The 10,405-nt window shown below is 37.6% G+C and overlaps 1 long non-coding RNA gene across 1 annotated transcript; it reads left to right on the forward strand.

Moving 5' to 3' along the window:
• Positions 1–3,275: 3,275 nt before the first annotated feature.
• On the forward strand, positions 3,276–5,291 carry LOC127657501 (uncharacterized). The gene is made up of 3 exons (XR_007972293.1): positions 3,276–3,557; positions 4,817–5,046; positions 5,177–5,291. It is a non-coding gene; the product is annotated as an uncharacterized LOC127657501 (long non-coding RNA).
• The last annotated feature ends 5,114 nt before the right edge of the window (positions 5,292–10,405 follow it).

Consider the following 10,405-nt stretch of genomic DNA (forward strand, 5'->3'; position numbering starts at 1 on the left):
GGAGACTGGGACAAGATACTATACAAAGGCAGAGAGAGATTTATTACTTAATCACTAAAAGGGCATTTTAATTATGAATTCTCTGTAGAGTGCCAAAACACAAAAATTAAGTTCTAGATGCGCATATGCTCCATTCAGAATTGTCTTCTCTGTACATGTCTTGCCTTATTGACCATTCCACAAGATGGATTGTGGTCCTGCATGGCCAATGGGTATCCATCCATCCATTTATCCATCCATCCATCCATCCATCCATCCATCTGTCTATCATTAGGGTGAACGTCCTAAGTTTATAAGTGTGAATGAATGTAATGTCAGGAGCAAGGATGTGTCAAAAGTGTGGAATTCCGCACGCTGCTGCACGTCACATTGCTGCCGAGTGGATGCTCTGAGATACGTGACAGCTGGCGCGTACTGCAGAGACTGCGCAGAGGAGCAGTGGGCGGGTGTTCATGGCAAGCCGTTTTAGCTTTTATTTAATTATCAGGATATGAATTGTTGATATCAACCAGGGCTGGACTGGGAAGCGAAATAGGCCAAGGATTTTATATAGCAACTGCGGAGTGGTGGTGGTGTAGTGGTCTAAAGCACATAACTGGTAATCTGGTAGTCAGAAGGTCGCTGGTTCGATCCCCACAGCCACCACCATTGTGTCCTTGAGCAAGGCACTTAACTCCAGGTTGCTCCGGGGGGATTGTCCCTGTAATAAGGGCTCTGTAAGTCGCTTTGGATAAAAGCGTCTGCCAAATGCATAAATGTATATAAATAGCGCTGTCCTTTTCTGCATATCGCAGTGCCGTTTTGTGGTCCGTTTTGCATAAAGCGTCTGTTTATCTTAGCTTATCGCAGCCCATTCGGACCATTTTGCGGCCGAAACACTGGTCCGCTCAGTTCTCCCGATGGCCAGTCCACTCCTGATTGGCCCCAAAGTGCACCGGCCCACCGGGAAAATGCCCGGTATGCCAGATTACCAGTGCAGCCCTGATATCAACGATTCAATTTTTACTAGATACAATTCTAATTCTTGAAATCAATAATTACATTTCCACTAGTAAAAACATGAATTCCATGATGATGTAAAAAATTTCATCATCACTCACAAAAATCACATTCTTGATAAAAAAATATATCAAGTAAAGTAAAAAACAAGATTTTAGTAAAAAACATATTTTTTTATATCTACAATTTAATTTTCAGTGGTAAAGTCTTACACCGATATGTCATTCACTTCTATTCAAAACGCAGGCAAAACTAGTAGTTGCTCACTAGTTGAAAGTCCAATTTCACATATCAACAATTATTTTATTACTAGCAAAAATATTATTTTTGATATCAAGAATTGTAATCCAACTAGTAAAAATTCAAATTTTTGTTATCAGATAATTTCTGATTTCTTTTCATTTCTGATATCTGTAATGTAATTGTTACTGTGAGAAAGTATTTTTAGATAACATTAATTACACTCAAAATTATTGATATCTGAAATCCATTTCCAGATATCAGAAATACCAATTGTAACATGTTGAAATACATTTACAGATATCAAGAATTAGAATTTTAACTAGTGAAAATGTAATTTTTGATATCAACAGTTCACATCCTGTGAATGAATAAAAGCTAAAACGGCTTGCCATAGGTGTCCGCATACAGCTTTGGGTCAAATATATACAATTAAACATGGAGTTAAGGTGAACTAAACCTAAATCTGGGCTCATGTCTACTCATTACAGCATTTAAGAGTTTGCAAATAAAAGACAAATACCCTTTGAATGTTTTTTAAATGATAGCAATGGTAAAACGTCTATAGTTGATACAAGGCGCGCCCTCGTGTGGTATATATGTGTAAGTTAACTAAATACTTTGGATTACTTCTTCAGCACTGGTAGATTTTTTCACTTGTTTTGACTATTAAAAACTCTGCCGTGTACAGTAAGACAAAATGTTTAAAAATACATTATCTGAAAAACCTAAATATCTTATGCAGTGTTGTTTGTAAAACTAGATAAATCAAACTGATCTTGATTTATGGATTTTTAGAAATTTTTACAGGAAAACAATACACAAATGATTATCAAGAATAAGATTTTACCCTAATATCAAAGGTCTTACTAGAAAAAAGAAATTATAATCCAATGTGAATTTTCTTGATAATTTTTTTTTATTGTGCCTGGTAGCATGTGCATGTAAAATGGCTATAAATAACATTTTAGCTTAGCATAAAGCTGACAATTTACATAAGGTTTATTTCTATTTCTTCTGTATCTCTGTATTCTTCTAATCTCTTCAGTAAATAGAAAAAAAAAATCAATTATGAAAGACAAATCAATTCATGAAACAGCAAAAATGTAAAAGCTAATGTTTAAAAATATAAAATCACTATTTTGGCCAACAAATTTCATCAAATAATACCCTGACAACTTTGCACTTTGCACCTATCTTACCACAACATGTAAAAAATGACCTCAGTTAAGGTCTGTTCTATCATGTGAACTTACTTTTCTGTAGGTGAATATATTTTTTAATCTTTAGAGAATTTCCATGACAATTTGCATGCACCCTAGAATGCATATGTGGGTTTTATACACTGATCTATATATATAACTGGATAGCTCATGACGTCACAACAGTGAAGCTACTGCGCCGCCATCTTGGTATTCCCTAACGTTCTGTATTCCTATGGGTGTCAATGGGAAATCGTCTGTTTTGGTGAGTAATTTTTACCTATCCAGTCACATTAAAAACAATGTTTTACGTCAGCATACATTGCATCACAATGCAATCTTCCTAAATATGTAATTCATTATTTATTTTGACTTTCATTTTTTCCCCCTGCTTATTCTAAATGTGAGCGTGTTATGTTACTCTTTATTGCAGCAGCATTACGTTCAGCGGCGCACGTGTTACCTCAATAGAAACAAGTTTAAGAAACTGAGGTAAGATATCAGTAGCCTTTTTTTGGCAGGCTTTAAAGTTTTTATTCTGAATTTATAATTATGTTTTGTAACTTTTGTTTACGTTGAACGTGCATTGTGGTTATTTTCTTAGGATAAATGAATATTAGCTATGCAGCTAACGTTAACTTAGGAAAATAACCACAATGAATAACAGTATAACTCACCAAGTTAGCTTTTTTTTTGGTCAAGTTGAATATCTAATTGCAGATCAACACCGGTTACATAGATGAATATAATGTGGGCTTGCATTAATTCTCTGTGTGTGATTTGTACTTTTTGCAGTGCAGGCCTGAAACCGGACCAGCTCACGGGCATCATTTATAAAGTGATCAATTGGAATAGACGAGGAGCAGGGCTGGACTGGTAATCTAGCCTACCGGACATTTTTCCGGTGGACCGACGCACTTTGGGGTCGATCAGGGTGGACTGGCCATCGGGAGAACCGAGCGGGCCGCTGTGTCGGCCGCGATAATCTAAAACGAGCCGCCGCCGAACACTCTCCCCCCAACAACTTTTGGGCCAGTTATGTCAAATCCCGGGCCGATTTCTCTTTTTTGTCCAGCTCTGTCAAGTAGCACATGGATATTGTTGAAGTTAAACAAGGTGAGTTTGCCGTTTGGATTTCAATAAACATCCCACTGAATGTTAGATAAAACTGGAATTGGTTTGCAACAGGAGGAAAAGCTGTATGAGGAGACATTGTTAAAACAGCTCTTCAGTGAAGCCATCGCTGACAGAGTAAAAAAATATTATACTATCTGTTTTTATTTGCAATGAAGATACTTTTGCAACATGCAATATAAGTCTCATAAAATTACTGTTTCAGATAGTTATAACATTTAATATTAATAGAAAAGTTGACCCAAATATGTAAATTCTGTCATCATATACTCAACCTCATGTCCTTCCAAATCCATGTGACTTTCTTTTGCAGAACCCCCAAAAATGTATTTTGTATTCCATATAAGGAAAGTAAATGGTGTGCAAAATAGCTTGTTTTGGTCACCAACAGCTTTCATTATATGGACAAAAACATTTTTTAAAATGTCATCTTTTGTGTTCCACAGAAAAAGTCATACAGGTTTGGAAGGACATGAGGTTGAGTAAATAGCTGTGCGTAAGGTCTTAAGTTGATTTTGTTACGGTTGATGTACAAGCCTTGTTTGCTTACGTAACCGTCACTGCGGACATCACAAGAGCAGCTCTCTTGAGAGACATATTTTGATAATTAAGATATTATTTTAATTAACATTTTATACTTTTATATTTGACTGTCATTCATATGTTTTTGAAGCCTGAAAAGGAAATCATACTCTTATTTTATTATATGACTCAAGCTTGTAAAAATTTGTATAAATGAATTAGTGAGTTTGTATGGTAATAAATCATCGTATATATGAAACACCTAAAACAGGCAATTAATTGTCATAATCACAATTATTTGATTGATGCCTGTTATGCAAAACATGAGCTTATTGATGTCATAAAATATCAGTCTGCTTTTTTATTCCATCAGTTACTCCTGCTTGGAGTCTCCGTAAATATTTAGTTTATACTTAGGGTTACGTCGTACTGAAGTTTAATGGTGCATGCTCAGTTATTTAGTAGTGCGTAAATTGTGACTTCGTGCTCATTTACGCCACAACTAAGCTAAGTTTAAACTTTTGTATAGCTGGTGCAACCGGCTCCTGATCTTTATATCAAACTTTTATTTTTTCTTCTATTTTGCAGTACAAGCTTGCCCAGAGTTTTCTTAAGCCGTTTGGACTGTGATGTTTCCTTGGCAATGAAGTAGAGCCTGATGTTTGTGCAGCTTTCTGCAATGCACTGAGGATGAAGATGTGATTGTTGTATGGTTCTAGGTTGAACATGTTTGCCTCAAGTTCCTTGAATGCAGAACCACCATGGAGATCCAGAACCTTTGTGGGGACAGAGATGGGCCTTGTGAGTGTGTGCTGTTGAAGAAATCTCTCAGCTGTCTTGCAGACTTTCAGGACGCTGTCTGACGGTCTTATAAATCCACCTCAGGACTTCATGTCGATCAGTGTGTTCATCTTGGGAAGAGCTCTCGACACTGAGTGCTGATAAACAGGTAGTGCACAGAATCATCTTCATAGTGGTTTTAACTGCAAAGCCTGCTATGTGCCCTACCACAGCCTCTTTGAACATGGACAAGCTGGGACGACATACAGTGATGTTTTTCTCTGTGTCTTCTGTTTCAGGCTGAACGTCACTGCCTGAAATGCATATCAGAAGATGTTGCCTCCAGTGTCACTGTGCTATCCGGTGGAGAACTGTTGCCACTAGCTCTGATGGCATGTCTTGCTACCATTCTTTTGAAAGCTGAATAATGTGGGATTGTTGTTAAATCCATTAGCAGATTTGTTCCCATATATCTGCAAATTTTTATTGTATTGTTCAGTTTAAGTCAATTTTTGTGTGTACTTGGAAGCTTTTGTTATTGAACAAATAAATATGTATGATTTCCTTGTGTGCATATGTCAATAAACTTATTTCTAATTATGATTTAAAAGATCAGGGGATTGTTGAAATAATTAAATTCTCACAAGCTGGCATGTACATATTCCAGAAATGAATGCAAATGGATAATTCCATTAAGTAAAGGTAAATTAATTTATGTGTGTGTGTGTATATACACTCACCTAAAGGATTATTGGGAACACCATACTAATACTGTGTTTGACCCCCTTTTGCCTTCAGAACTGCCTTAATTCTACGTGGCATTGATTCAACAAGGTGCTGAAAGCATTCTTTAGAAATGTTGGCCCATATTGATAGGATAGCATCTTGCAGTTGATGGAGATTTGTGGGATGCACATCCAGGGCACGAAGCTCCCGTTCCACCACATCCCAAAGATGCTCTATTGGGTTGAGATCTGGTGACTGTGGGGGCCATTTTAGTACAGTGTACTCATTGTCATGTTCAAGAAACCAATTTGAAATGATTCGAGCTTTGTGACATGGTGCATTATCCTGCTGGAAGTAGCCATCAGAGGATGGGTACATGGTGGCCATAAAGGGATGGACATGGTCAGAAACAATGCTCAGGTAGGCCGTGGCATTTAAACGATGCCCAATTGGCACTAAGGGGCCTAAAGTGTGCCAAGAAAACATCCTCCACACCATTACACCACCACCACCAGCCTGCACAGTGGTCCATGTTCTCATTCTGTTTACGCCAAATTCTGACTCTACCATCTGAATGTCTCAACAGAAATCGAGACTCATCAGACCAGGCAACATTTTTCCAGTCTTCAACTGTCCAATTTTGGTGAGCTCTTGCAAATTGTAGCCTCTTTTTCCTATTTGTAGTGGAGATGAGTGGTACCCGGTGGGGTCTTCTGCTGTTGTAGCCCATCCGCCTCAAGGTTGTGCGTGTTGTGGCTTCACAAATGCTTTGCTGCATACCTCGGTCGTAACGAGTGGTTATTTCAGGCAAAGTTGCTCTTCTATCAGCTTGAATCAGTCGGCCCATTCTCCTCTGACCTCTAGCATCAACAAGGCATTTTCAGCCCACAGGACTGCCGCATACTGGATGTTTTCCCTTTTCACACCATTCTTTGTAAACCCTAGAAATGGTTGTGCGTGAAAATCCCAGTAACTGAGCAGATTGTGAAATACTCAGACCGGCCCGTCTGGCACCAACAACCATGCCACGCTCAAAATTGCTTAAATCACCTTTCTTTCCCATTCTGACGTTCAGTTTGGAGTTCAGGAGATTGTCTTGACCAGGACCACACCCCTAAATGCATTGAAGCAACTGCCATGTGATTGGTTGATTAGATAATTTCATTAATGAGAAATTGAACAGGTGTTCCTAATAATCCTTTAGGTGAATGTATATTATACACACACATACTGTATATCAACTTGTGTGTATACTACGTTTTTATATTTGATTCTTCTGGATTTATTCTGAAGAGGTACTGTCTAGTTACAATATCAACACAAAGCTAGTCATTTTTATTAACAACTTTAAAACTTGTTGATGTGCATACCCCCACTAAATTAGTTCACATTTACTATATAATCTAGTCAAAAATGGTTAATAATGATGGCAAATTATGCAGTTGTATAATTTGTCAACATTATGAACAATGAGCATCAACAGATTTAAACTATGAAGGCAGAGATACATTGCATCCTGTAACAATCTGCAGATGGATAACTTTGCTTTAAAAAGGGGTATTAATACACTTTGGTGTTGTATTTTTACCGTTGATTATTAAAGATTATGATCGTTATGCCCACTCTACATGGGGATAACGACTAATGTGTGCTTAATATGTACATACCGGTAGTCATAAATTACAACATGTGGGCACTTCAGCCGCATCCTAAGTGAGTGTTGTTTTGCGGTTAAACGCTGCACATGCCGCGATGCCCTCTGTCGGTAGGGAATAGTAAAATGGCCGCCAGAGCACTTCCGGTAGCTTCACGTACTGCTGGCAGTTTAGAATTCTGTGAGCAATCCAGTTATATATATAGATCAGTGGTTTTATATAACCCATGTGTATTTCCTATGGTATTCAATGCATTTAACACTGGTATTATTTTGTAAGTCAAAAACTTTGGGGGCGTTCTCATTTAGAATCAGAAGAACTTCCTTTTCAATGTGCCTGAAAGTTTTCTGAATTGAATAAAAGATATATAAACTATTTAAAAATGTAAATTACTTATGGAATTATCTTTAGAGATAATTTACCTTGAAAAAATAAGTCTTTTTTTTAGAATACCTAGATTTCACATGGGTCTTTTTTTAAACCCACATATGTATTAAAGAGAGGTGAAGTTACTGTACATATGTGTTCTGGGGTTAATATCTTAAGGAAAAAAAAAAAAAATATATATATATATATATATATATATATATATATATATATATATATATATATATATATATATACACAGTGCATCCGGAAAGTATTCACAGCGCTTCACTTTTTCCACATTTGGTTATGTTACAGCCTTATTCCAAAATGGATTATATTCATTATTTTCCTCAAAATTCTACAAAAAATACCCCATAATGACAACATGACAACATGAAAAATCACATGTACATAAGTATTCACAGCCTTTGCCGTGACACTCAAAATTGAGCTCAGGTAAATCCTGTTTCCTCTGATCATCCTTGAAAAGTTTCTACAACTTGATTGGAGTCCACCTGTGGTGAATTCAGTTAATTGGACATGAGTTTTAAAGGCACACACCTGTCTATATAAGGTTCCACAGTTAACAGTGCATATCAGAGCACAAACCAAGCCATGAAGTCCAAGGAATTGTCTGTAGACCTCTGAAACAGGATTGTATTGAAGCACAGATCTGAGGAAGGGTACAGAAAAATGTCAGCAGCATTGAAGGTCCAAATGAGTACAGTGGCCTCCATCATCCTTAATGGAAGTTTGGAACCACCAGGACTCTTCCTTGAGCTGGCTGCCCGGCCAAACTGAGCGATCGGGGGAGAAGGGCCTTAGTCAGGGAGGTGACCAAGAACCCGATGGTCACTCTGACAGAGCTCCAGTGTTTCTCTTTGGAGAGAGGAGAAACTTCCAGAAGAACAACCATCTCTGCAGCACTCAACCAATCAGGCCTGTATGGTAGAGTGGCCAGATGGAAGCCACTCCTCAGTAAAAGGCACATGACAGCCCACCTGGTGTTTGCCAAAAGGCACCTGAAGGACTCTCAGACCATGAGAAACAAAATTCTCAAGTCTGATGAAACCAAGATTGAACTCTTTGGCCTGAATTGCAAGCGTCTAGAGGAAACCTCATCACCAAGCCAATACCATCCCTACAGTGAAGCATGGTGGTGGCAGCATCATGCTGTGGGGATGTTTTTCAGCGGCAGGAACTGGGAGACTAGTTAGGATCGAGGGAAAGATGAATGCAGCATTTACAGAGACATCCTTGATTAAAAAAAACCTTCTCCAGAGCACTCTGGACCTCAGACTGGGGTGAGGGTTCATCTTCCAACAGGATAACAACCCTAAGCATACAGCCAAGATAACAAAGGAGTGGCTACGGGACAACTCTGTGAATGTCCTTGAGTGGCTCAGCCAGAGCCCAGACTTGAACCCGATTGAACATCTCTGGAGAGATCTGAAAATGGCTGTCCACCGATGCTCTCCGTCCAACCTGATGGAGTTTGACAGGTCCTGCAAAGAAGAATGGGAGAAACTGCCCCAAAATAGGTGTGCCAAGCTTGTAGCATCATACACAAAAACACTTGATGCTGTAATTGATGCCAAAGGTGCTTCAACAAAGTATTGAGTAAAGGCTGTGAATACATTTTGATTTGTTTCATTTTTTTATTCTTAATAAATTTGCAACTATTTCAAACAAACTTCTTTCATGTTGTCATTATGTGGTATTGTTTGTATAAATTTAAGGAAAATAATGAATTTTATCCATTTTGGAAAACCCGACATATACACATACAAAAATTGTTTAGAATGAATGATTAACAAAAAAGAGAGATCTATAATGAGTGGGGCTCAGGTGCATTCAATAAGGCAGAAAATCAGATCCAGATTGGGTTTCGTGATAATAATGTGGGAAATTGTGCTATATAAGTAACTTAACTTACACTTACATTTACACAAGCAGGTATAATCCACATGAATTAGAAATGAAACTTGACCGCTCCAGGTCCAAAGATGCAAGACTAATATCGCAAGCCATTTTGTCTTTTAAAATCTTTTTTCCAACTAGCCTTAATTATAATTTAGATATCTACAATTGCATTTTGGCGAGTCACGATTATAATTTGACTAGTCAGAATGCTAATTTGAAATATCTGCAATATATCTGTTAAAATCTTTAAACACTGTTAAAAAATTGCAGTCAATTGACAAGAGAGAAGCCTCATTTAACACTAAGCAATCGATCATTAAGCTGCTATTAATCGTCTGTGAATTTCCTAGTTATTATAACTTCTGTATTATTAATTAATACATAACCTATATTAATTAATGGTACTAACAATTCAATGCATTTATTTAATTAGTATATTAAACATGCTTGTGTGTTATTTGTCAATACCGTTACAGCCCACATGATGGCAGTGTGTAACAGCAACATGGAGAGAAGCATGCAGGAATCCCTGCATGCAGAATTCTGTAGAAACATAAGTGTTTAGAGAAGAACACCTACTAATGCATGCCGGGCCGAACTAGGCAGATACCCCCTTATTATACATATTGAAAAACAATCCCTCAAATTTTGGACACACCTAAATTCAAGTTCCCCTAACACACTGTAACATGAAGCCCTTAAAACCCAAGAGCAGAAGCCTAAAACCAGTCCCCTTTGTCAGCTGGCTCTGAAACTCACAAACCCACTAACAACTAACAAACACCAGTTCCAGACCAGCACTGCTGAACAAAACCAAATCAGAATAAACCAAATCATTAAAGAAAGCAAAAATTC

Source organism: Xyrauchen texanus, chromosome 17 (assembly GCF_025860055.1).
Source record: "Xyrauchen texanus isolate HMW12.3.18 chromosome 17, RBS_HiC_50CHRs, whole genome shotgun sequence".
NCBI classification, from domain to species: domain Eukaryota; kingdom Metazoa; phylum Chordata; class Actinopteri; order Cypriniformes; family Catostomidae; genus Xyrauchen; species Xyrauchen texanus.